Below are 27,361 nucleotides of genomic sequence, written 5' to 3'. Positions count from 1 at the left end.
ATTGGAGCGTGTCCTGCCGCTCTGCTTTACAGGACCGTTCACCGTTTGCAGCCATAAAGCCTCAACGGTGTACTTTAGCATCTTATCTGCGCTCTGCTCATTTTCCGCTTGAGGAACTCAAGAAAATTGAGTGGGAATTGCTCAATGCAAACTAGCTGTTCTTTCCACGTCAAGAGTGCAGCACAGGTAGGGGCACGCTTTTCAATAAGGCTCCATCCCAGAACGCCTGAGCGTCCATCCTGCAAATGAAAGCCATCAGCAGTCACGCATTTACGATGCCGCTTGTGTCCCCCGCAGGGACGTAAAAAAAAAAAAAAAAAAAAAAATGCTCTTCATGCTTGAGTACGATAATGGATTATGCAGTCAAAGTGCCACCTTGGTCTCCTTTGAAAACCAATTTGTTGTGGTTGGAGCAAGAGAGGATGACACTCTTGTTTAAGCTTGTCTATTTCTTGTGCATTTAGGTGTGTTACCACTCAATGAAGACAGTCTTATGTGCGCCCTACCACATCTGGCAGATTGGGGGGAAAGATACTAAAACCATTTTCTATTCCTCTCGTAATGTTCAAAGGAGACATTATGCTCCCCACAATCGAAAAACATTCAATCATACATGTCAACCTGTTTTATGCAAATGAGGCACTGCTGCACAGCCAATGCCAAGTACATCTTCCATTACCATGACGACTAGGGTGTTGCAGCAAGGCATGTGGCTACAAGTTGCAGAAGCAGCAGCCTGGAAAAAAAATAATGAATACCCGTAAAGACTGCAAAAGTATCACTCATGGAGGCAGCGCTTCCTTACCAAATCACACAGTATAGCACAGGTTTTCAAAGTGCTAGGCAGACACCCTCTAGTGGTGAAGGAAAAACTCAATGACGTTTAACTGCACATTACAATGGCTTTTTGGCACAGCACATTTTGTATTTAAGGTCAGTTGTATTCCACTTTGACGTACAGCATATCTGCATTTAAAAAAATATACGAATGGAACACTTTCTCATGCTTAATTGATATGCAAATGGTTAGGTTCATTTTAGGTTTTGTCCACGACACAATATAGTCAAATTATGTGACTTGTGGTTTTATATTCTGTGTATTCTGTGCCAAGCTGGGTTCAAGCTAAAGATGGTGTGCAGCATGTGGGTGATGATAGGGTTCCTAATTGACCCCTTTCCACCACGGTCAGTAAATAAATACCATTTCTGATGGAAACAGGCTTAATGTCCTGCTAAATAACCTTATTTGTTTGTTTGTATGAACTTGTATAATTCACTGCATGTGCGGTAAGAATATGTTTCAGTTTCATCAGACAGTAAAAGAGTACAGCTGTTTTCTTGGTATGCAGTCTACCTAATTGGTTGTTTCATATAAACATCCAAGCGCAGGATTACAGTACACCACGCAAGGATGTTGCTTTCTTCTCCACTAAATCAAATTGTACCTCTCAGCTTAAGTGTGTTAGCATACACAATGTATCCATCACAATCATTTCTCAATAAAGCGGCAATTTTAGTCCCGAGTTCAGTAAACAAAGCTTCAGCAACAACAAGGAGCCCGTGATATAATTCAATTTGCGCTAGATGTACAAGCGATCCTTCACATTTTCCTCGGCGAATGCTAATGCCACGTCGGAGGTTTTGTCAGGGAACCTGCGGATGAATAATTAATTGATGCCACCGCAATTAAGGGTGTAATTTACCTCGCCATTACGCAGTGATTTTATTAAGGAGCGCTGATGGGCTTGCAAGGAATCCATGCAAAATTCATGGGACGGCAGCACATCAAGAAGATTTGGAGTAACGGGGGGGGAAATTACATTGGCGACAAATTCCACCTCTTGAAAAAAAAATCGGAACGTGTTAACAGGTCCTTTAGGGTGTGTGTGTTTTATTAGCAGAAACCTGTCTGCAAGATGCTGCATGGACTCGGAGCAGCTGCTGCTGTCACCTGATAGGATTATATTGGTGAAGATGCAAAAATGCTTGGGCCACATCAATGACAGTCATAGATTAATGAATTGTGATTTTAAATGGGGCCATATTAAGCATTTTTTCCCCATTTCTGATCAGTCCTTTGTGACATCACCCTATCCTCTATTAGGCACTATTGAGATGAAGAAAAAATGGAGAAAATTGAGAAAAAATGAAAGGCAAAAAAGAAACAAATGTTAGAAGAAAACCTCAAATGCATCCGTACCATCATATGCCTTCATTCTTTAGTGTCCCAAATTGTTGGTGCATAACCAACATTTTGGACAACTCTTCAGACTTTGACTCAAACTAAAATCTTTTCATGTGAACTTTATGACATAAACAGGTTGGAGCATGAAATGATGCAAATGCATCAACATTTGCTCTTAAGTTATTTTTACCTGAATTTGCCCGGCAACCAAAATTCAAAATGTCATCTTTGTAGCTCTGCTCGAACCCAATTAAGTGACGCCTTAAATTGCATCAAGCACATCTGCCTCAGGTTATTTGTTTGAATACTTCCCGTGCTTGAGAATGTTTCCTCTAGCGACAGTTTTCTGGTGACCAGTACAGGGTGCACGCTGACTTTTTTTCCTAAAGTTTGATGAGATATGCTGCAGCATTCTTTTGATCGTGGTAAAACATTTTTGGGATTGATACAAATTTTGGTATGTTACATGATATAATACTGACATAATAGGAGCTATATGTTGTTTTCATGCTATGCTTGCCAATTTTGGAATGAACAAGAATATTTGCTCTACAAGTGTGCCCATTTGTTTCAACTAGGTAAGGTGAAAAAGAAAGAGGCGCTCGCTTCTCCGACGAAGCCTTTTATGACACAGCCCGAGCCCCCTAAACGAGAAGCGTCATGGCGCCAAACAGCGTTTTAATGCGGTGAACATCTGTATGCAGGCGGCAAAGGTGCAGCGGGGAGCGGGGATGAAATATTCATGGCGTCCTGTTTCTTGACGATGAAGTGATGCGACAGCGTTCAATATGTCCGAATGTGAGCCCAAAAGCCGCCACCTTGCGTGGTGACTTACTTACTCTCGGTTCAACAGAACGTAAAGTTAGTTAATCAACAAAAAGTAGCAGCCTGTCCTTGAAAGAGTGAGCGAGCGAGCGAGCGAGCGTTGTATTGTAAATATGGCGCAAGAATTGCCATGAATATTTAACGGCCTGACAGCGTAGCACAGGAGATAAAAATAATTCTCCCGTCAAGTGAGGACCTCCTTATGAAATGGGGTAAAAGCTATTCTGTGTTATCAGATTTTTGTAGCGAGAGCGGCGTTTCTTTTGGATTGCATCATCTTTTATTTAAATGTCAGGACCCGGCGCTGGATGACGACTGTGGCTTTTCACAGCTTGCCCAGATCAGCTCGATGAGGCGGGCCTCGGAATTGGATTCGATGCCACTGGTGATGCAAAAGGTCAGTTCAAAACAAAAAAAAGAGAAGAAAAGAGGGGATTATACGCATTTGTGATATTAAGGATTAACAGTTTTTCTTTCTCTCTTGGAAACACACTAAAGGGGGGGGGGGGGGGGGGAGTACGTCCATTGAAAAACAAGCTCTACACTCTGACCTTCAATCCATTTGACATCAACAAACAGCAGGTTGAACCAATCTGATCTGATAAGCGCATGCAAAATGTGAAACGGGCCCACTGCACGATGAGCGCTCCCACTGAATACGCTACTTTTGATGAGTGACTGCCTGCTCTAATTCAAAATTTCTATAGCAGATGAGCAGCAGGCAATCAAATGCCAAGTTGATTCCCAACAACAATGACATTTGTCTGTCTCCTTTAAATAAAATTCCATCGTCTCCACTCGATTTTTCATAAAAGTTGTCTGGATGCTGACGCAATCCGTGCATATCGTCTTGCAACCGCAATGGATGCCTTAGTAAATAAGAATGTTTGCACTTGAGTGTGACATGAATACAGTCAACAAGAATGCATCAAGAACGGCTGGCTTTGTGTGATCAGGAAGAGTACACAGAGTAGTGGATAATTGACTGCGCCAACAAACGGGCCCCCACGCAACGTGTTGACTGTTAACATTGTTTATTATAGATTTGGTTTTGTGTGCATATGGAAGGTGGCAAACCCAAGTATCAATTTCATTGAAAGTGAATGCTTGGAACTTTTGCGATAAACATGCATAGCAAAGCAACCTGTCACTTATTTATAAATGTGAAATGACGACTGACTCGGTATGCTTGACTTATCTGGGTTTTTGTTTTTGTCAACACTATAAAAGGTTGTATTTTTACTGCAGCAAAGGGAAAACTAAAGAGGAAGACGTATTAAAAAAAATAAAAGAATGATCATTGCCTCTACCAGGAGATTATTGGTTTTATGCCATAAAATGTTTTGAATTGTGAGGCATGTCTTGCCTGGGGGACACCAGAAGATCTCAGGGAGAAGCACTAGCTTGAGAAAAACCTTTGCAGTGTTGTCTTTGTGGAACTTTTACCAATCTTCCTGAAAACAAAATGGTTCTGAGTAACGGCCCTTAATGAAATGTATGTACATGCGTTTAAGTAGCTGAATGACTCCTCAGAAAAATGTTTTTTTGCTGTTGGGTTTCCTAAGACATAAAAGGTTCAGTCTTCTCCAGGATATTTGTAATAAATGTTTCTCCACTGATAACTGTGCTTTATCACTCGGCGAAAAAAATCCATACAAGATGGCATACAGCACCACTTATCAAGCGTCTGTGCTCGACAGAGTTTTTAAAATCCTCATTAATACTCACATTTGACACCACAGGAGCAACATATGTCATACACAGAAAATACAAATGTGAACTAAAAGCATGATCAATGATTACAAATGCCCAACTCGGTGTGTGGGTTATCGAGTCGATCGTGAGCGCTTTTAACGGTCCGCGGCACAGACCTGGGCGAAGAGGCCTGCGTGAGTGAGATACAGCGCCGTCTGACTAAACACCATTGCCTGCTCATGGCCAGATTAAACGACACGCTGATTCAGGATAGCATCTCATGCAATTTGCCGGTTCACACTCTGCGAAAAGTCCAAAGTTGCCGAGAACACCTCGGGTTGCGTGGGCTGGACCCTGTTTTGAAAAGCGACGCGTATTTGGATTTCTTCACATGTTTATCTGTAAATGCAGATGGAGAAATTCACAGGCAGCAGATACACTGCACGTGTGCTTTATCTACCTTGCTTTTTTGCAGAAAACATATAGTGAAAATATAGCAGTGGTTTTGGAATCATTTTGTGGGGTTTGGGATTTTTCTTTCTTTCAAATGCATTTCAATAAGCTTCCCTATTCACTGGCTGGCCCGGTCAACTGTAATTACAAGGTGTGTTAAGAAACAAAGCACCTAACCTTGCCGTAATGCTAACACATAATGGAACACCACAAACGAGCTAATGTCCTAACGCATGAAATCATGAAGTAGAAAATGTTAAATTCATTCCATTCAGTTCTTACTGTACATTTTTATAAAGTATAATAGTGCACAGTGCTACTTTTTGACAAATATTTAAATGTTTTGGCTGCACCATTTAGCAGAAGGAGTGTCCTCAGACACATTTATTGAGGAAATGAATCGTTAAAATCTGAAAAATTACCATGTTAACTAGATTAGGCAAGGCAACTTATCAAGTAATCTCCTGATAGGGCGTCCGAGCGGCGTGATTGATGGTGCGCCGCCTCCATGCGCCAGGAAAGAATTCCTGATTGCTCCTTGCAATTATGTCCGGCCACAAAATAATACATATTAGTAGGTGTTCCATCTCCCCAAAGATATGCTCATTTGCATGTATTCACTGTAGAATAGAAACACATCTTCACATCTGATATACTCGTGCTTTTTCTTTCACTGCTAACCAGTAGCTCAGCCAAATGTAATTTGATTGATTGATTGGCCCGCCTGTTCACCGCAATAGATTTTTGCATCTGACACATTAATGATCCGTGCATATAGATGTATAAATGTTTAAATAGAGGTCTGTGAAGCCAGTGCGTCAAAGCGCTTCGTGAAATGTAAAATATTACATCTTTAAATGGGTTCCCATCGACCCAAAGCATGTCATTAATCACCACTGTGCTTAATGGAAGAACGCAATTGCAAGAAGATAAATCATAAAATCAATTGATAGAAAAGATTTACTTGTTATGACACACATTTTAGTTATGGGCTGTATCCGTTTTAAGAAATATATCTTATTTTGCTTTTGTAAAGTTTAGAAGGAGTATGTTTCACTCTATTTTTAAACTGAACTATACAAGGCTACTGTATTCACTGGCTAGAATTGTAATTCAAAATGTTGTTAAGCCTTTTACTTTCACAAGACAGACGGCCGGACGGCCGGACGGACGGGGACCTGCGTCTGGGCAAGGGAAAACTCGGTCTTTAGAGTCGTGCTTCGTCTGATCCCTCACCTAGGACCTGTTTGCCATGGGTGACCCTGCCAGGGGCACAAAGCCTATACTGCAACAGTTAAAGAATCCAAAGAAAGAAAAGTGGAGCAGAAAAAATAAAACAGAGTGCGTTTGAGGTGAACGCATATTAATGAGATTTCATCCAAACGGAATTTGGCTTGAGTTGAATTCCATGTTTTATGTTAAATGGAAAAATTTAAAAGGTGCAGTCCAAATACTAATCAAAGTATGTTCTCGCACTGTTTTCCTTTGAAACAGATTGGATCTTTCTTTTGAAGAAAAATGGAATCTCAGCTACAGTAGAAGCCAGTGAGAAAAGATCAAGATTGTCCCCGAGGGTGGCTATGAAAGAAAAATTAAGCAGTATAGAGAAACCCGGCATGTGTGCGTGTGCTGGAAGACTATTCATGCAAGTGTGCTCGACTCTGGTATTTAAACGGCACGTTAGGTGTATTAATTTAATGTGACTCCAACTTCCCGAGAATGCATTCACCCCGTCGCTAAGTGAATTGGCATGGCTGATTGTGGATGTAATTGCTTATTAGCATGACCCGGCAGTGCTGCAGTCCCACGGGTGCGAGCTGCACAACTCTCGCTAGGCTAGGCTAGGGGTTTGAAAGTCAGTCCGACTAGTCGAATGTCTCCTTTGCGTCATTGTGCTGTAATGCCAGATGTGGCAAAAGTACTCACACGCTGCTCTGTCCTTAAATAGATGTATGAAAAAATTCTCTGGTACTAGTAGAAGGAATGAGTTTATGTTGCCAATGTCAAGAGTACACATCTGTTTTGAAATAGGAAATAATTTCTGACGTGTCGTATGGATATAAAAGGTCTGCACACCAATGTTTGAAAGTGTCATATCAAAAGATCAATCATTACACTAATAATGCTACCATGTGTACAACCCAGTTATCGAAAAAAAATCGTAATTAAAAAAGGACATTTTTCTAAATCGCAAAAATCGGGCATTTCAACAGGGGTGTGCAGACTTTTTATACAAGTAGAGTCAAAAAGTCTTTGTCGATGGCTACTTGCCACCCTTGTGTACCACAAAGATATTACCTCTCCACCACACATACGGTGAGAAAAAGAACAATATTTAATTTTCTGGCTCACAAGGTTAACGGCGTCGTTTGTCTTTTGATGATGTGGTCGGCAAATCGATTTTTCTTTGTGTTTGGCAGCGCGCACCATTTCTTCCCGCCATGCCTCAGAGACAACAACATAATGGGGGACACACAAACAACTCTCACGCACCATGACCCCATGAACTACAAAAAAAAAAATAAAGGGCCCAAAAGCTTGCCCTTAGTTGTACGCAGTGGAGCAAATTCTTTTTCTTAAATCAAAATCCAATACACTCCTTTGGCAGGTTCTCCCACCATCTTGCCGCACTGGACTTCACTTGAGGTTATTAACCTTTATGCCTGGTGAGCTGATTCAGAGGTCCCTGAAGGCAATACAGGGAGAAACAGGTGGATGAGCCAAGAGCGGCAACAGATGTTCCAAAAAAGAAAAAGCACGAGGGCTCAATGTGTACAACAGAAAGGCAACAAACAACACTTTTGTATTTTTCTCATTGCGCCAAGTATAATCTCATACATGAGTGGTTGGATATGGATCTTGTAGCGGGGGATGCGACTCCATTTTTAATGCAGCGAGGAGCTTGTTACCAGAAGGCAAAGATGTGCTCGTCTCTGCCAAATAGAAATGACGTCCAACACAGCGGCGTGTCTTTGTGTGTGTGTGTGTGTGTGTGTGTGCGTGTTCACAGGATGACAAAACATGGTTTTCATTGGAAGCTGCAGTCCAGTGATTGCAGCACAGCGAGGAAAGTGCGGCATCTTCACCTCCTCTGCCATTACTATGTGAAGGACAATAACCACAAAGACTCCCAGAAACTTTTCCTGACTGGTTGTTGTCACATGTCTGGGCAAGAAACCTATTGACCTGGACTGATGCTCTCAAAATGGCTGAGCATCGGTGGACCATTTCTGACACTTGGCTAATCGTTTCTTTTTTGTGTAAAATGATCATTTGATGAGATGATAAAAGATGTTTTTTGCAGCTAGTCTCATGGAATTGTTCCATGAATACAGATCAGCAATTGCAGCAAGCTGATATCATTTAATACCAATGCACATTTATTGCATGATACATCTACTGTGTCATGCATGCGCTTTTTTATTTGAAGGGCTCAATTAGAAGCCAAGCGAGTCTCATTCTAAAAGCTTAGCATGCATCAGAATGAAAGTCAGCCCTGATCCATAACTCCACAATAAAAGATTATTCATCGCCGTTTAACCTCCACACTCCATTTCACACGTGTGCAAAAAGCCAAGTCGACTGTTTTCTTTTGACTCCTGTGGGTGCTTCTCTGGGAACAACAAAGGAGGGTTCCACATTAAATAAAAAATGAGCAAAGCAGGCGAAGTTTCATTATTCATCTGGAGCTGGCAACTCCCCAGCTTCCCATAGGGAGCGCTGTGAAATTTCAATCGGCGTGACGCTATGGTATGCGTTTGGTTGGAACGTCAACATTGCAGAGCCTCTGCGGCGGCGGCGGCAGCATTGAGGGAACTTCAAAAACCATATCCAATCCAACAATTGTGTATTCCAAAACATCCAACTTCAGGACAGGTTAACAAGCTCGGCATCAACAACAATAATGATGCTGATTATTTGAGACAAGGTGTTACTATTCACTTTTGCTCCTCATTAACAGTCTTGTTTTTGGTATTTCAAAATAGTTGGCATCCATCTCAACGCAGACAACTGACTTAGCAACACACACAAATGAACTGATATAATATTAAAGCAAGAGTAAGTTACTTTAATACTTGGGTAAAGATGTTGCAAAAGTACCCTATGTATATATAAATGGGCTGTCAGTGTTGCTGTTTATTGATGATCATTGCTACTAACATTTTTGTGCAATTTTTCTGTGAGATGATGATCACTACGAGAACTTGAAGTTGGATGGTGAAATACTGGCATTGCTAAAAATCGAATCAAATGCAGTGGTTCAAGTACCGCCTCAAAAAAACATCCCGTACCACCATAATGCTGAAAATGAATTAATATAGTAATTAGTGTTTATCTGCACCAAGAAAGGCCTTAGTCATGAAAACGATAACAGTGCTCTAAAAGCAGGTGAAAATTCTATTTGTATTTCTGTGTGTGGCTTACCACTAGCGGGAGCCCACGCACCCACTTTGGGGCTATTATGTACACCGCAACTTGTTCCCTAAACCTAAGCACATTCTTATGGGGGCTTGCTTCGCCTCAGGAAGAGAGCGTTAATGCTGGGAGCGAGGACTCAACTGGCAAGCCAGTGGGCCCGAGCAAAGAAAAAAGAAAAAAAGCTTCCAGAGCTTTAGGAGGCATCATGAGGAGACACACTGGCAGGTGCTCTTGTTACATTTGACATGCTGCATAGCAGATGACAAGCTCTCCTCCAGCGCCAACGACAGGACGAGGCGCCAGAGCCCAGCAGACGGCAAAGAAACTGCAAGAACCCTGCAGGCTGATTATCTTCTAGTTCTCTTTGTGTAGCCTTGGGATGGCGAGAGAAGCCATGTTTCATGGATAAATATATATCTTTTTTTGCTTGAGCAAATAAAAAAAGATTATTTGCAAATAGTGGCGGTGGTCGCTGAGGCGCCTTTCCAACATCTCGTGATGTGTGTGATACCTTGGGGGGCTTTAAAATCCACAATAACACTGCTAAACTATGAGAGCATGAATAATGCATCAGTTTAGAGGAAATCATTTCTGTTCCTAAGTCAATTACTGCAAACAATAACAACAGATGAAAGAGCTTGCATTGTGAAAGCATTGTCACAATTAAGAATACGGCAGATATTTGCAATAACATTCTTTTAACATTGTATGTGCGCTACCGTCTTTTAAAATCCTTTCAATGAGCATTTTTCAAATTGTATCTCAAATGAGCTGGGAATACCAAACATTGTCTGACCTGCAAGGAAAGGAGTAGTTCAACGCAGGCCCTTGGAATGCAAGGTCTTCTGACAAACATTAGAAGCCGTTTTGGAATGTTTTTGTCAAAGAAGAAAAAAATTAATTCAACGAGTCCAGTTCCAGATGATTCAATATTTGCTTATCTCCTTTATCTAAAACTGAGAGTCTACAGAAACATATAGACAAAAAGAGCATTGATAGATAGGGCAGGCTAATAGCAGAATGAGCCTGTTAGCCCGATGACATGTCATTGTTGCTTGAACACAAACACAATAATAATTGAAAGTCTAAATGCAAGTATACGACACTTACAGCATTCTCAGTGTCGAAAAGACTTCTGCAAAGAATACATCAGGGATTCCTCCATTTTAGTTATTCCGTCGAAGCTCCTCCATTGCTTAATCCTGGCACCGTGAAGCGCATCGAGATGCTCCTTAATATTGTTATGCTAGACTAACTTCCAGGTGTGAGAGCATCACGAAATGTTACAATAAAAAGAGATGAGTCACTAGGCGTGGCCATTTCTGACAACCTCATCCAATAAGTTTCTATCCTATTTGTTAAAATAGAAATGGAAAAAGCAATGCGGTGAAGCAGCAACTGGCATAGTTCACGCAAGGTTTTTCACTTGGATGCCTTGATCATGCGTAGAATCATTTGATTTTTTTTTTAATGGGCAATTCTCATCAAACCGCTGCTATGGCAACAGTCATATTTAGAACATTTGCGCAATCCCTCATTAAACAAAACAATGTTACTGGAATAGACTTGCATTTCTGCAGAGGATTAAAAAAAATCATCGTTTAATTTACTTTCCTTGGCTTCTTTTTAAACACTGCTCACTTTGCTATTAATGATTGTGAGCTGAGCAAGCTTAGAGAAAAATAACCTCCTCTGGAGGTGCTCGCCCGACATAAATCTGATTAGATGCGAGCGTGGAAAAGTCTCACCGGATAAAGTTGGAATGGATTCACTCTGTTTTCAATAAGCACTTCATAATGGAGGAGCTGAGGAAGGCAGCAGATATAGAAGAATGTGTTTACTGCCATCCTCTGCACGGGAAGAAGAACAAATGGAGCAGACTGGAAGAGCATCGCTAGATGCATCCATCAACAAACTCCAAAACGTAAACAATCCTCAATTCTATAGAGCAAGAGTGGGAAAACTTTTCTACTCAAGAGCCACATTTGATCTAGAAATATATATATATTTGACGATGTTTACTAGCCAAGTTGTAAACAGATGTTTTGTTTCCCGTGTTTATTGAAGAACTGAACAGTTGTGCAGTCGAACAACTTTGACTTACGAGTTTTAGTGAAGCTGTGGAAATTGCCGTCACTCTTCGTCAATGTCTTGGTGGAAAAGTGTGAAAATAGTGGCCAGGCTTCAGCCCCACCCGCTAAATTCGATGGGCCAGTTAGCTTGTTTATTTTTTACATATCATTTCTGGTCATTGAATTATTAATAGGACATTTCACGACATGTTGATTTAACTGCATATTTATTTATTTGTTTAGGTGATCAATGAAACATTTTATTTATGATATTTTTTATGTATTTTTTAAATTTTGGCACTTTCAGTCCTTCCGTAGAAAACAGCAGAGATTTTCAAAGCACATTGGCTAAGAGTGATTGGCTGCGAGAACAATGATTTGACACAAGCGGTAATTTTAGAAAGGCAAATGAAAGGGATAGTGACAACGAGGGACGGTCCATGTGACAGGAATTCCCAGCGGGCAAGAAACGACGGGAAGATTGCCCCCGTCATGAGTTGAACAATTGGCTTTGACAAGCTGATTTACTAAGTGGGAGTTGTTTACCAAGATTGGTGCATGGACGGGATCCAGAGTGTAAATTCAATCCATAGAACCCATTTGGAGAACCTATCTTGCCATTTTTGTATTAAAAGATTTCTTAGCCATCTTGTACTTTGTTCAAAGTGCTTCTCCAAGCCAAAGGCCACGAGAAAGTCCCTCCTTCTTTTTAGTTTTTGCTTCTACCCTCGTCGCCCGAGCTCCTTTGAGTTATGGAAGTCTTTTGCACGTTCTGAAGGGGCTGTGCTGGGATTGCTTGTTCTATTTTAAGGCCTCTTTATACTCAGCCTACACACGTTGTTTGGAAAACGTGTGGCAGTTTCACTCCAAGTCAGAGGATGGCGCGGCAGCTGGTATTGGATAGGGAGGAGATGCCGCTGCATTCAATGGCCAATTTCAGAAGTCCTTTTTACTTTCCTTATTGAACAAGCAACAAAGTGACAATAACAGACATGGCCGCTGGAATAAAGGGACCCAGATGACTAGTGTATTGCAAAATCGATTAAGAATTGGGTGTTGCAGGTGGTACGTGCGTGTGTGTAGGTTTTTTTACACACACGTACAGTATCCCACACCAAGCTGGCTTACTTTGCAGCAGCAGCAGCAGCAGCAGAAAAAAGCCACATAGTCCAGATTCATAATATCTGTGAATCTATCTGTGCTGAATTTAGGCAACAGGCAAAGTACAACCAGAGCTATGTCTAATATAAAAACAATGTTTTGCTGCCATCTCGGGGCCAGGAAAATACGCTGAAAAGCGGGGAGGTTAAGTGTATTCTAGAACGACGGCTGATGCTACAGTTTGGTCCCCCTACTAAAACGTTTTGGTAATTTAAAGCAAGAAAATCAAACGGAAACGAGTGTAAATAATGAGTTTGCTTCACCGAGTCTTTATGGTAGTTTCCGACATCAGCGGCTTTTCTTATTGGGAAAAGTTTTCTGGCTATTGTTGCCTCACAGAGGGGAAGTAGCAGCTAATTTCTACCATTGTTGACGTTGGCCTTTCATCACCTGCAGGTGTACACATCACCTGTGGTGGTGCATTCACGGACGCTGTTTATATTCAAGGTTGATTAACAGTGGGGTGTCATTTGCATTATTAGAGACTCTGCACTAATGAGACTTCAGCTTTTGGGCCTTAATTGGATTGCTTCACCACAGTCCCTTATTGATATTTGCATGCCACAGTTCATCACGATAAGTAATGAGAAGATTATTCACTAGAAGTCTCCAATTGCAAGCTCCATCTGGGATGCGTGTTTTGTGGGGGTACTGTCCACCGTTGGGCCGGGGAGAACGTGGTGGGGAATGCTGGCTCGTAGTGCAATCTATTCAATGATGCCATTGCGCCTTGAATTCCAGCAAGAATGACGTAAAAGCACAATGAGTTGACTATGTACAATTTCATAATGATAAACATTTTCACATGTCTTTGAAATTGCAGTCATTCTTGGTTTGGCTCCATGGTGGGTGAGTCAGTCCAATTTGAAGAACAAGGAAATAGAATCATCATTTCACCGGTGGGTATATGTGCAAATGTTTGGCCTCTGATAATAAAAGCTGAAGGTTTCATTACAATACATGTTGACGGTGATTCCGATGCACAAAGTGGCAAAGTTTACTCGCCCCAACGACATGGTGACCTTTGTGCGATGCTCTTTCTATTCAACTCATCACGTGAAATTGGACAATTGGTTATTCAGTACATTTTTCCCCATTCGCACCATTTTTCTCAAAATGTTTGATGTCTAGGTCAAAAGCCATGATGCCTTTCAATATAAAACACGCTGTGAGGTCATTTGGTACCTGCAACTACCTGTCATCTTTTATAAACACTTTTACGGGCATTTTGTCACTATTCACAGCAGAGCTTGGTCCCTGAATGCGCTTGTATATTATTCTGCACCTCACAAAGGAGGATTGCAGGCTCGTTTGACACATCTCATCATCTATGACCCTAGATTTTTTCGAACCTGTATTTACTAAGACAAAGCAGCAACAATGCTTGTAAAGCAATCAGCCCCCCGCTCTCGGACAGCCTTGCAACATTAACGTCATTGAAATATATCCCGCCACAAAAGCAGAAGCAACGACGAGTGACAAAACCTCTTGTCTCATTAGCAGTGAAAGCAAAGCTGCCGGTCTGAGGACACCTCACGGAGGGAGCACTTTGCGCACACCGAGTGTTCTTTTGAGGTCAGAATGAGACAACACTTTTGCCAGAGATTCAGAAAAATATCATTATATTCTGGTAATTAGGTGTGAGACGGTGCACCGTAATTATCGGCAAATTGTAGCAATTACAGGCGACCATTTACTGAAGGAGCGCAAAAAAACCAACCAACGTTCCTTCTCTGTCAATTTGAAAATTGTCTGTGATGGAATAGCTACTACTTTTTGCATTTGGACAGGACTTTCGTCAGGCAGACGCTTTCCATTTTGTCTATAATACAGTAGCTCTTCCATTAGAGGTGCACCTAATGGTAAAGATGGGAGATGTAACTAGACTACAGTTCTCCCTCATCACGGTTCCCCAGAGCTTTCCGCTGTGGTCCATCGCGGCCCACTGTGTTCTGTGTGAATCCCATTAACCCCCTCAATTTGATATTCATTGATGTAAATAATACAAGTGGAATCAGGAGCGGAATTCAAATTTGTCCTATTGTTTTCCTCCAACTCTTGCAGTTTCCCAACCGAATATATGCCAACCCCCGAGGCGGGATTTGATTTAATGGATGGATGGATGGATAACACGACAGCAACGGGGCCTCACGCACACAGAATTATGTCCAATTTATATGAGCCTTCGGTCCCGCGTTTGTCGCCGAGCGGGTCCTACTCTTCCAACCCGAGTGTCATGTACGACGTGTCGAGGCTACATCGGCAACTGTCCGATTGTCCGTCTCCTCGGACCTCCACTTTGGGGTAATGGGAATCCGCCCGGAGCCGTGTTTGACACCTCACTGAATTGAATTACCATAAAGCAGCGTGCGACAGGGGAAAAAGGCACACTTACGCTGCATGAAATATAAAAGAGAGGACCTCGCCTCGGTCACCCATGCACGTGGTCCGAAGCGTTCTGCACAGAACTTGTTTACATGAATCAGCTTGGTCGGTGCATGCGCAGTCAGCCTACTCTGCTTGCATTCCTTCAAAGAGTCGTTCGAGTTGAAAGTGAAAATGTAGATTTCAATATTTTTGGACAGTGATGTGACCTATAAACTGCACAACTCAATTAAAAAAAAAAAAAAATCAACATTTTTCTAGAGTTGAAGTGAAAACCAATAACTGAGATAATGTTTTTTAATTTTAATGAATTTTAAAAACATCAAGTAGGCTCCATAGTCATAAAACATAGAGCCTCCCTTCCAGCTACAGTAAAGTGTGTACATGTCCACTGATGACACTAGAAACACACTACTTGACCTTCAACTGTCAATCAAACACATTGCTTTGGTCTGTGTGAGTCCGCTGCAGGCTGAAAATGTACTGTAGACAATTTAGATTCCTTCATCAAAATAACATTCTTTACTTTAGATTGTGAGAGGAAAATGGAGGGTACCCCAAATAATACTGTCAAGACAAGTGATGGGCAGCACTATAAAAATGACATCTGAGTCTTTGTAATGATATCATTCAGATCGATTCATAGCACTTGCACTTGTTCATGTACATTTGAAAAGAAAATCAAGGGAATGACAAACCTGCCTGTGACATGCAGACCGGGCTGGACGAGCGAGTGCCACACCATGCGGAAACTTGACAGAAATTGCTGGGAGGACACGCTTTAAGTAGCGCTCTTAACAAACAGGGACAGGTGCCGCTAGGAAGCGTGATGGCAGGGGCGTGGCCGAGAACGGCAGGGAAAGTAACCGGCTGGGTGCACAAATGAAAAGGTCTTCCATGTCCCCAATGTACCGAGAGATGCACTTTTGCAGGTGTCCTACTAGTCCAATGACGCCAGGCAATAAGAGACAGTCCAACCAATTTCCACTAATGCTAAGTAAAATAGTGTTTGTACTCTACACCGTTGGGAGGTGAGTGAGCGTGCTCGCTCTTCTTCTCCTACTTCTCGGCTAAAACCAATCAAGACAGACATGCTCTGGCCTCGGGCTCGCTGCGCCGACTCCTCTGCAGCCCCTGGCAAGGTTGACACTGATGGGAGGAACACATCTGTAAAAAATCACATCCCTGAGATTACTATAAATAAGACCCGCTCACTCGCTCTTACATAATAAAAGTCAATTAAACCAAATGTTACAAAAACAATGTGACCTACAATAAGGCTGGTACAGTTTCATAAAAATCATCTTACCAGTTAAATAATAAATAACCTGCGCAAGTCATCTGAAATTACAACATAAGCAAGTGAACGACAAACTGGTTGCATAAATGTGCACACCCTGAAACATACGTGCCAACTATGCTTTGGCAACATTTGCAGGACTGCTCCAAGATTTTGCAACCATAGCTTCCTATTTCCAATAGGATATGGATCTGGGATCCGGGAAAAATAAGTTTAAATTGTGTACCATGCGCATGCCCTCTGGGAAGAAACATGTTTTATTCGTGAACGATGAATAAAGCATCCTGAAATTGTAATTCTTCTAATGCCGACATTAAAGTCAGCTCAGACCAAAAGGCTCATCCTCTCGAGGGCCATTGTTTGAAATTGTCACGAGCGAGGAAAGGTTACTCGTGAAAGTTGAGGGTCCGACTTTGTTCCCGTGCCCCGGAGCACGTCAGCCAGCCATCCATCCATCCATCCATCTATTCATCCACTCGCTTATGTTGCATCAGTAATCTCTTCGCCTCTCTTTGTGCCCGATTGGCCGTGGCGCTATGGAGGCATCAAAGCGGCCAGATGCCTTTTTCTTTCTCCCATTCTTACTCTCTCTTTCTCTCAAGCATTCGGGCACTGGCGGCGCCTTCAAAGCAGGAAAAAAAAAAAAAAAAGTGGGCAGACGTAGAGGCTGACTGGCATTTTTTTTCACCCCAAAAAGAAGCGCAATCATCTGCATCTTGCTGTGCACCTCATTAAAAGCGCACCATGCCGTCTTTCAAGCTGCTTTTTTCCTCTCCCCTTTTAACTATGGCAACTGCGGCGATGAATGAACTTTCACGTTCCCTTTCTTTTCCAAGTAGTGAAGAGTTTATTTTGTAAGTGCACATTCATTTGGGCAAGTGCAGTCATAATGAGCCCCGTAAAGTACCTATACACCTTGTCATGGGGACAGGTTTTAAGAAGATGCAGCTTTTGGACCAGCTATTCATAAGCATCTGACCAAGTCGTCTTGTAACTCACAATGGGAAGTGACTGTCACGGTCGGGGGTGGCATGGAGCAGGACGACCAAGTGCAGCTTGGACCAGGGTTTATTGAAGCAACTCAAAATACAGACTCGGTAAACTGACATGACTTAAACAATAACTTGACTGACTGACCGGGACGTGGAACAAGAAAACAGCAGGACATGACGGCATCAAGACAGGACGACAACACCGAACGACAGCAACCAAAACCAAAACCAAAACCAGCAGCAACCAATACCAATGATCCGACCGGGAGTGAGGGGCAGACAGGACTTTTATACACGACAGGTAACGAGAGGCAGGTGGGAACAATCACACTGATCATGGGCACACAGGAGGGGAGGGGCGAGCACACAGACAGAAACCAAGACAACAGACACAGTGGAGCAGTTGGGGACGAGACGTGACAGTGGCCATCTTGTGCTAAGCAGAGGTAGGAATGAAGATTAGAAACACAGTGATTGATTAATGAGTGCCCTGTAATTGTGTTTACATTGTGTTGATGCCAAGCCGAAAAGATATGAAGCACCAAATCCACCAATATCCAACCAAACCTACAGAAGCCCTTATTTATTTATTTATTTATTTATTTATTTATTTATTTATGTATGGGCTGATCCCAGGTGTTAGTTAAGGAACTGCAGTAGAATGCGTTATTATTCTCAGGATGAGATCTTTCATCACGTTTGCTCAGTGACGGCAGAGATTCCCGTGGAAAATGACATGCTGCCAGCAACATTGTCTCACAGGTGTGTTTAGCCCGGGCCGCTTCATCCCCTTTTCTATCTCGCCTTTTGTTTTGCCCCCATCATGAAAATAAATGAAACGGCGCGCCGCATAGGCGAGCCAAGCCCCCTCGACCGGAAGAGGCCTTCGGGCTTGGTCGAACTCTCTACGACACGTTGTCATGGCAGTGCAGAGTGAGAATGCGAACACACCAGCGTCGTGCTGCCGTGGAATGACAATTAGACAGGGCGAGTGAGGCTGAGGCTGAGGCTGAGGCTGAGGCTGAGGCTGAGGCTGAGGCTGAGGCTGAGGCTGAGGCTGAGGCTGAGGCTGAGGCTGAGGCTGGGACTGGGACTGGAAGAAAAACAATGTGGCTCGGATGTTTTGTGTAAAAATGATACGTTACGGAAGCTGGAGACCAACATGTCCTGTGAAATTGAAGCAATGGTGATCAATGTTGTTTGCCTGCTTACTTAAGGTGTCAAACTCTCAGGTCAGCCTGCTCCATCTTTTGATGCACTTCATAAGCATCTCCCTCATGTTACTTGCTCAAATCAAATTGTAAATTGTCATTAGCTGACCTATTCTAATTTTGTCCTTGACTTGAGATTCCAAAACATGTTATCCAATAATTTGCTGTGTGCCTTGAGATTGGAATTTCATTTGTGCCATGACCACATTTGTAACTCAAACTTTCTCCATTCAAATTCATGGGAATACCATAAATGTGTTATAGCTCCCCCACACACACTCAAAACAACATTTGTTCTATTTTTCCTTTTGCAATGCTGCGTGATGGATGATGACGTTCAATGACACAGCCCGCCGCTTGAATAGCCCCGCTTTGTTCAAAAGTTGCACCGAATTTTGCGGATGTTGTATAGTTCAACCTTCTTACGTGGCTTTATTTGCTCAAAGGCTGCAAGTTTGCCGGGATGAGGGATCAACCCTGAGGGAAGACGGGTGAGATCTTAATGAGTTGCGCAACTTCCCCCGCTGCTGCCGCGCATCCTCTGATGTAGCTCCAAGGCCAGCTTCAGGGGGACTTAAGAGTAATCCAGAGATGGAGGGAGATTTGCAGGTAGACAGGGCAGAATTCTGATTTGATGACTTTGTTTTTCCAGACAGAGTGAGATGTCGGCTGCCTGCCTGCCTGCCTGCCTGCCTGCCTGCTTGCCTACCTCTACTCGGTGATGGATGAGTGAACTCACTTTAAATGCAGAGATGCTCAACTGTTTCACACAGTCTCTTGAGTAAAGCTGTGCAAAACAACTTCATGATTTCCATTCTCCAAATTTTCAAACATTTTAATAGGATAGAATAAAAAAAAAGAAAAAAAAAGCAACTTGACAGACCTTTTCAAGCTGAGTACAATGCAGCAAGAATTTGGAATATTGAGTGTTGTTGTGCAGAAACTGAATGCGGAAAGCTTTTATTTCATCTTGCCTATTAAAATTTTGGACAAACTTCACGCATAAATGAAGTTGGCCATGTTGAATTTGAACTATCTTTTTTTTGCAAAAGGTTATTGGCATTTCCCTAATTGACCTAAATTGACAAGAAAAGTTTTCTTAAGCTATGGATGGACAGTATTTTCCCCCAAACGTCAAGCAATTTAAACTTTGACGTGATATATAATGTTTGGTATCAGCGTTGGTTGCCATGGTAACAAGGACTAATTGTAAAGCGCTTTGGGGACCATGTATTGTTGATAAAGAGCTAAAGCGCAGTGCATGATAGTAAATGACATGATTTCACTCTTTTTGCCTGGTAATGAGGGGTCCCCAAAATGAAAGCTTGCAAGAGGCCGCAACTTTGTCAAGGACAAGGCTGATGTCAAACTAATTCATGCGCCGACATGCTCAAACAGGTGCAACACAAACAACGCTAGACTTGGCCCTGGCACTAAAATGAAGTTCCGCCCGTTTTAACGCCTACCAAAATAGACCTCTTCAAGTTATTAGACTTTAGTTGAAATCAAAATGTGTCAGCTGCAGTAGTGTTCGACTTTATTTGCAACCCGCTTATAGTTGTCGGGAGCAGAGGCGTTTTTTTATGGCTTCTATTTTAGTCATCGAAATGTGCCAAATGTTGACTTTTTCCATTCTCACAAAAGGTGTTACAGTTGCATCACCCCCGTCATTTCGTTTAATAAGTCATGAACTCTCGGGGATTATTTATAGCGCCAAGGTGTTAATGGAGGAAGGAGGAGGCGATGGCACACTGAGGGATGCTGCACACGTTAGTCCTGCCAGGGTAAATAAAGTGCACCCCATCGCAGTTGGGTCCGGTCGAGTGTGTAATCAGTCAGAGGTGCGGCCTGTCTATCAAACGGCTGACAGCCCCACGGCGGCGCTGCTGAACGCACCCAGAGCAGAGGCCGTCATGTGACAACTTCTAAATGAGGACTTTAAATGAGTTCCATGGGTGGCGGAGCATTTCCCATGAGCTCTACACCCGCCCGCACACACAAAACCATATCCATCGCCACCTCTCATTTCCCTGCTCGGACTCCCAGCGCCGACGTGATTGCATGATCACAAACTATTAACGGCTCCATTCCAGCCTGTCTGTCACATTTGGCTTCTCCTGCCCCACCGTGGACACCGACCGACCGACCGACCGTGTGGGCTTCTCAAACAAAGTGCCCCAAGTGTTTGCTTTTCATGTTGAACTATGGCTTATATTGCAATTTTTCTCCATTGGTTTGGCTCATTTCTCAAAATAAATCGAAGCAGCATGTAAGCGTTCAAAACAGGATGTTATTTCTCATTGATTTCATCAAATTGCAAAGTCCTGGGTATAGCTCTCAAGTGTTTCCAGAAGTCTACAGATAGCACGATGCGCCCACATTTAGAACTCCTCCATCCAATTGAGATTTTTTAATTTTTTTTCCTGCTTGAAGGTGGATGCAATAGATGATGCATACACTGGGGATCAGTTTAAGGTTGAGACATTTGCCACGTTTCTTATTCTCTTCATGTACTCTACAGTAATGAATGGAAGTTAATCTGTGTGTGAATAATAAAAGTAAAAAAATAAAAAACTGGAGCCTGCTCTCACTGTGAACCCTGCTTAAAAATAAAACAGAGCAGCATGTTTTGTTTTGTTTTCATGCTGGTCCTGTTGATGTCACAGTCAAGAACAAAACAACAGCAGCAGAAGTTCTACAAAACAGCCAAGATTCAAACACTCGAACCGTGATTCGCTTGGCAAACTGCTCAACCCACCAGTAAGACCAACATGTTGAGTCTACTAAGTGTGTTTGCATCAAACAGGAAAACTTTACCAAGTACAAAGTAGAAAAGGAGAAACTGGTAACAAGGAAGAAATGAAGGAACCAAACTGGATGGGACAGCGGCTATCAAGAACCGCGATTGACCGACTGAGCAACCAACTAAACATCCAACCCAGACCAACTCCATGACAAACTAAGTAAACCAATAGCTAAACAGCGAGCTCTCAATCTCACTGACTGACTAAGTAATGCTCGAATCAAGCGGCTGACTAACATGATGGCGATAATATGGCAAACAAATGATTTTATAGAAGAGCCCGGTTTTCTCCTGGAGACATCAAAATGAACTATCAAAGGAGACTTAATGTTGGCCCACCAGCCAAAATGAATGATGACGCTAGTGAATATCACATCACACATCCATTTCTCAGCGTTTTACTGCCAAGACTCCCTTTATTGTTTTTATGTTTTCCATTTTGCAGTGTGATTGTTGGCCTTCTTTTAACAGCCTCTTAAAGGAGAGTAACTTATCATCAGCAACTGCAAAGTGAGTAAAGCACAAACAAGATAGATGACATTCTCTTGCTATGGCTGAGCCAAGGGACTCTGTGGTGGTGGAGTTGAGGCACATCTTCCCAAGACCGACGTCTTTACGTATATATGACGGGGTAGCACGCCGATCGTCAGCACGACGGTCGGTCGGTCGCCACCTCGCTATTAATGCCGTTCAGATTTCTTTCAAACCTAACCCCATGTGATCTCCATAATCTAGGATTACATCGAGTAGAAAAGCAAAAAGAGGCAATCAATCTTCTTTAAAGGATCTAATCCCTTATGAAATAGACTGGATTATTTCCTTGGGTTAGGCTTTATGCCTGAGATATAATTCCCCTCGGAATTTCACTGCCAGCTCTTTGTATTGTGGCTCGCTCCCATTGCTCCCTCTGGCTTCCCACGAGGGGATTCTTGATTTATAGATATCATTTGACCTGTTAAGGCAACAGTCTGCCAAAAGTCCAAGATTAAGTGCCAATGTCTGGGCTGACAGCGGTTCCTGCTGCTAATTTTACATGATCTATGGGGCTAATACCTGTTCTCCATCCAGGCCCGGGCCTCCTGTCAGGGCTTTGGCGAGAAACCTCTCGTACGTCAAACCATCAAGCAATTATTGTGGCAGGTTTTGGCACTTGACTTGAAAATCTAGAGAGCGGCTTTCTCGGCCAATGGAGCAGATGCCCTCCAAGATTGACTTGCTGGCCGAACATAACGATTGGTCTCTCAGAGTTGTAAAGGTTTCCATTCTGTGTGCTCGCCCCTCCCCTCCCCTCCTGTGTGCCCATGATCAGTGTGATTATTCTCACCTGCCTCTCGTTACCTGTCGTGTATATAAGTCCTGTCTGGCCCTCACTTCCGGTCGGATCATTGGTTGCGGTTGTTCGGTGTTGGGTTTATGTTGTCTGTTCATGTCATGTCTTTTTGGTTCCTGTCGTTGGTAATGTCACCCTGTCTTTTTGTTTCACGTCCCTTTGGTCAGGCTCGTTGTTAGGTTTTGTTAAGTCATGTCAGTTGCCGAGTCTGTTAGTTTGCCTTTTTTGAGTTCGCCAATAAACCCTGGTCCAAGCTGCACTTGGTCGTCCTGCTCCATGCTCCACCAGACCGTGACAGACTATTCAACATTGGCGACGGCTAGAGTGTTGAAAATAAAGCTCTACCAATGAGAACGACGTACCGCATCGTTCTCCTTGAAACTGACAATGGTGGTTAGAATGAACATACCTGCAAGCATTTAAACAGTGATTATATAAAAAGTAACAAAACAAAAGGCCATGTGTGGGACACAATAGTGTCTTCTTTGAAGAAGTGAAATCATTTTGTTGCACTGTGAGGTAATTAGCATCTCTGCTCACAAAGGCATGAATGAATGGGTAGCTTCAAACATCTTTGTGCTGCAGCAACACGAAGGATCATAAACTTGTTTGCAGCATTATTAGAAACAAATAGAGACACACTTTGCTGCTGTAGATTAGTTTAGCTTCAACATAAAAAGAAAACTTTTTGACCTGAGGCAGAAGTTGTGTGTAGCATGCTGGTAGAACAAAATACATTTTCATATAGAAATGAGTCGATGAGTCATATTCTCAAGTCATCAACTTATAACAAGCTAGCGGTCTTGCCGTGCTTGTCAAAGTGTACTTTAGATGTTGCCATGTACAAATGAATCACAAACACAGCAAATCTGTTTTAATCCCGGTCTAAAAATAGTCTGACAAACAAATACTTCATTAACTAATCAAGAGACATTTTCTCAACATTACAGCACCATCTGTTTCTATTCATCCCAACATCGTATGAGACATGCAGTAATTACCAGCGGATTACAACACTACCGAGGCTACTGTAAATTAATTGAGTATGGTTTTGATTAAAATGTTGGCAAAAAAAAAAAAAAAAAACATGGCATGGATGGAGGCATGGATGAACTCATCACTATATTTGCACTGACAATGCTTGCTACACGCTGAACAGAGATAAACATAAAGCATTCATTTCCACATTATTTCATCACATCCAAACACGGAAGCTTGAAACCCCAAGGGCGAATCCTTGAAAGAACACTCTGTCGTGCTGCCGTGTCCAATTCATAGAAGTAGCTGTCCTTGACAACAATCCATTCAGTCATCACAGTCTAGATATTATGTACATATGTGCTGCACATGCTTACACTTTCCAAGTCCATTGTCCCAGATTTCCAGGGTCCACCAGGTATGTCATTGACTGAATACAAACAAATACCTCGCTGAAATCCATGTCAGGGAAATAAGCATTATCATTACCTCGCACAATGTTTCACACACAGTGTTAACCTTAACTCCTGAGCTCAAACTTTTTTTTGCTAACCAAAACAGCAGCACCGATTGAGGATTAATTACACTTAGTATTAAAGAACTGGGTGCAGCATCTTGCTTAAGAACACTCGACCATAATCATAGAAACATGATTGTTGCTCAGTTCTTGTCTTTTGCTGCATTTGACTTTATTACTAAATCAGAATTATGTTCCGAATTTTATGAGCAGCTATTTAGCTGCCTCTCGCCATTTGTTGCTACCCTAAACAATGGCGCCGACTGAGGCTTACCACCGTAAAAGCTTTGAGACTCGGGTGCCAAAGAACAGCACCGACTGAGTCTTACTGCACTTTTGAAACACTTTCCCTTTGTGGTATTTACCGTGATGCAACATTATGTCGAGGTCATATATTTAGGACGATTAGCGTTGCAGAATGACAGGTGGCCGCTTTGCAATGTTGTTTTTTTATTAAACTCCAGCAACATACCCCTGGCCATTGTTTATAAAAAAAAATAATAATAATATAAGTGTGATGTCCCATTGGAGAGAAGAAAGTAAAGTTTTTTTTCATTTGAGGAAACTCTTAAATATATGTTCACATCGGAGGCAAACTTAGATCCTTTCATCTCGACGGGCCACGGTGAATGTCAGTACGACTGGAAGTTGGGAAGATGAAGAGGCCGGCTAAATATCTCTGTGATGGATGCAGATTCCCCCACCAAATCCAGATTGAGCCTCAGCAGCCAGGGGATGCCTTTGATATGTGAACAGGGCTAATCCCCGTGGTGCTGGCTGCTGCCACGTCTTCATCCTCCCAACCAGGTGCCCTTTCATTAACCTTTGACTTGCTCTGACACTGCGTTGGGAGAGGCCCTATTGAAATGGCTCATTTGATCCCGCTGAAATGTTTCTCACAGCTCGCTGGCTGGCTGGTGTCGAGGAGGAACAACATTACCCAGGATAGTCATGCATTTATTTGTATCCATAGTTCTTCAGATATGTCATAATGACATGCATACGGATTTGTTTCAGATGAAGATTTGGATGTGGTCACATATGAATAAAGATATGGATATAGATGTAAATGAGGATGAGAATCCTGTTGTGTAGAGTTGGATGTGATATGAATACAGATGCAGATGTGATGACAGTGACGGACTACAATTAGATGACAAAGCAACCGAATGACAACAGAATGAAGTCTTCATAAGATTTGTAAACAACAGTCAGTGTTCCGGCGACTGGTTCCACACAGTGAAATTTCATTTCAAAATGCAACGCTACCAACTCAACCAGAAGCTAGTTTAATATTGTGATGGCAGGATAAGGCGTTTCCATAATCCACGACCTCGTTTCAAAGACTTTTATTTCCTAGGCATTAAGAGGATAAAATGTTTTTAGAGGATAAAATATGCAAGATGTTTTTTCTTTCCTAGAGTGGATCTGTTGGGTCTATTCAGCCCATAGAAGAGGAAGAGGCCTTCCATCATTAACATTGAATTCTTTTTAATTGTTTTCATGCTCTGTGCTCCTGTGAGAACACACTTCAACTCAACAGCTAGTAAGCACGGTGGACGTGAGTAATCAGGTCTAGCCTTTGAACGAGAACACGGTAGCCATTGAGCACTGGGCCCTGAAATGACCATTTTGTTGTTTAATTATCTATGATGCCTCAGAGTGAAACATCCTGGCCAGGAGCCTGTGTAGCCAACAGCTTAATTAGAGCCGCACCTCCTCCCAACCCTTTGTGCCCTGGGAATGATCCATGCTGGTAATATTGACTCGACAATGCAACACGTGATTCAAAGGAAGGCTGTTCATATGATTTGGACTTCCATTGCGTGCAACTCATCTAGTGGCCTCCTTCTTTCAAGCCCTACCAATGTTGAACAGTTCATTGGCCTTGGAACAGCAGTAGAATCAAATGGGAATACAGATTAGGTATGGACTGAAGTGTGCATTCACTTCAGGTGGCTGATTCCGATGGAAAGGTTTGAATTTTGAATCTAGTTAGAGACGTCAATTCAGATGTGGACTGTGATTTGATAGTTGATATGAATGCAAATATGAATACATGAATGAAAATATTGATTAGCTTGGGTATTCTTGTAGTCTGTGTATTGTACCGTATATTTTCAGACGAAGCACAAAGCCCAAGTTGAGGCACAGCTCATCTGTTCACTGTCTATCATGCTCTGCTTGTGTATGCATCCCAAGACTTTTCTGTCAGACATTTAAGTAGGAATGGTGGGAACTGAGCGAGGGAGATGTGCAAACATATCATGCTGTCTACCTAACCTCGTGCGACCGTTCATGCCATCGGCTTGTTGTAAACACCCGTGGTCGTCCATCACTGCTCCGCTCCAGGCTGATGTAGACAGTCTTGCTCCTCTTCGGAGAGCTTTGGCCCTGTATTTCAAATCAAACACTTACTTTATAACATCTGGCACCAGCAGATAAAGGGAAAAAAAAGCCTCACAGTTTGCCCCTGACATCCATGTGAAACCAAGCGTTAAAAATAGCACATTAATTAACCTTCACAGTTGTGTGAAAACAACATACAAACGGCAAGCTGGTTCTGCATCATAAGCAGAAAATATCCCCACAGTAATGGCTTATTGCTGCCAATGGCTCATTGGCGGCTGCTTTTTAATGAAACACAGTCTGGTCTTTTGATGCACTATGCAGCAGGTTGGGGCTGTTGATGTGTTGCTAATAATGTGAGACAGATGAGAACTGTGAATGCAAACTCGGAATAAAGCTAATGAGGAGTCAGGATATTGCATCTTTAGATTAGTGGAAAAATGCCGTATTTAATGAATGAAAGCTGGACATGAGATCGCACAACTCAATTCGTTCGCCGCCAGCCCAGTTAGGATGGATCGTTGACCTCTTTAAATAAAGATATATTATATTTTATAATAGTCATCTCGCAACATATTGCGGTTAATCCTTCGCAGTCTCACCAATTTGCAGAGTTTTAAATCTCCCATATATAACCATCCTTTTTTGTAATATATTGTGGGATTTCAGAGTGATAAATGTTACTG

The 27,361-nt window shown here is 42.4% G+C and overlaps 1 protein-coding gene and 1 long non-coding RNA gene across 3 annotated transcripts in view; one reads left to right on the top strand and one right to left on the bottom strand.

Moving 5' to 3' along the window:
- Window positions 1-17,911, bottom strand: part of slc16a1a (solute carrier family 16 member 1a) — a 31,968-nt gene extending 14,057 nt beyond the window's left edge. Inside the window, exons 1-2 of the mRNA XM_049732606.2 lie at window positions 17,633-17,911; window positions 15,894-16,362 (exon numbers count right to left, since the gene is read on the bottom strand). The gene's annotated coding sequence lies outside the window, so the exon portion shown is untranslated. The remainder of the gene's footprint in view (window positions 1-15,893; window positions 16,363-17,632) is intronic.
- Window positions 17,859-19,498, top strand: LOC125976754 (uncharacterized). 2 transcript variants are annotated; one of them, XR_007484499.2, is made up of 4 exons: window positions 17,859-17,933; window positions 18,167-18,249; window positions 19,145-19,189; window positions 19,351-19,498. It is a non-coding gene; the product is annotated as an uncharacterized lncRNA (long non-coding RNA). The 2 variants fall into 2 exon arrangements; XR_007484500.2 differs by having other exon boundaries at window positions 19,145-19,278.
- Window positions 19,499-27,361: the final 7,863 nt, after the last annotated feature.

The sequence above is a fragment of the Syngnathus scovelli genome, chromosome 11 (assembly GCF_024217435.2).
Source record: "Syngnathus scovelli strain Florida chromosome 11, RoL_Ssco_1.2, whole genome shotgun sequence".
NCBI classification, from domain to species: Eukaryota; Metazoa; Chordata; class Actinopteri; order Syngnathiformes; family Syngnathidae; genus Syngnathus; species Syngnathus scovelli.
This window is presented reverse-complemented; position numbering and strand designations above follow the sequence as displayed.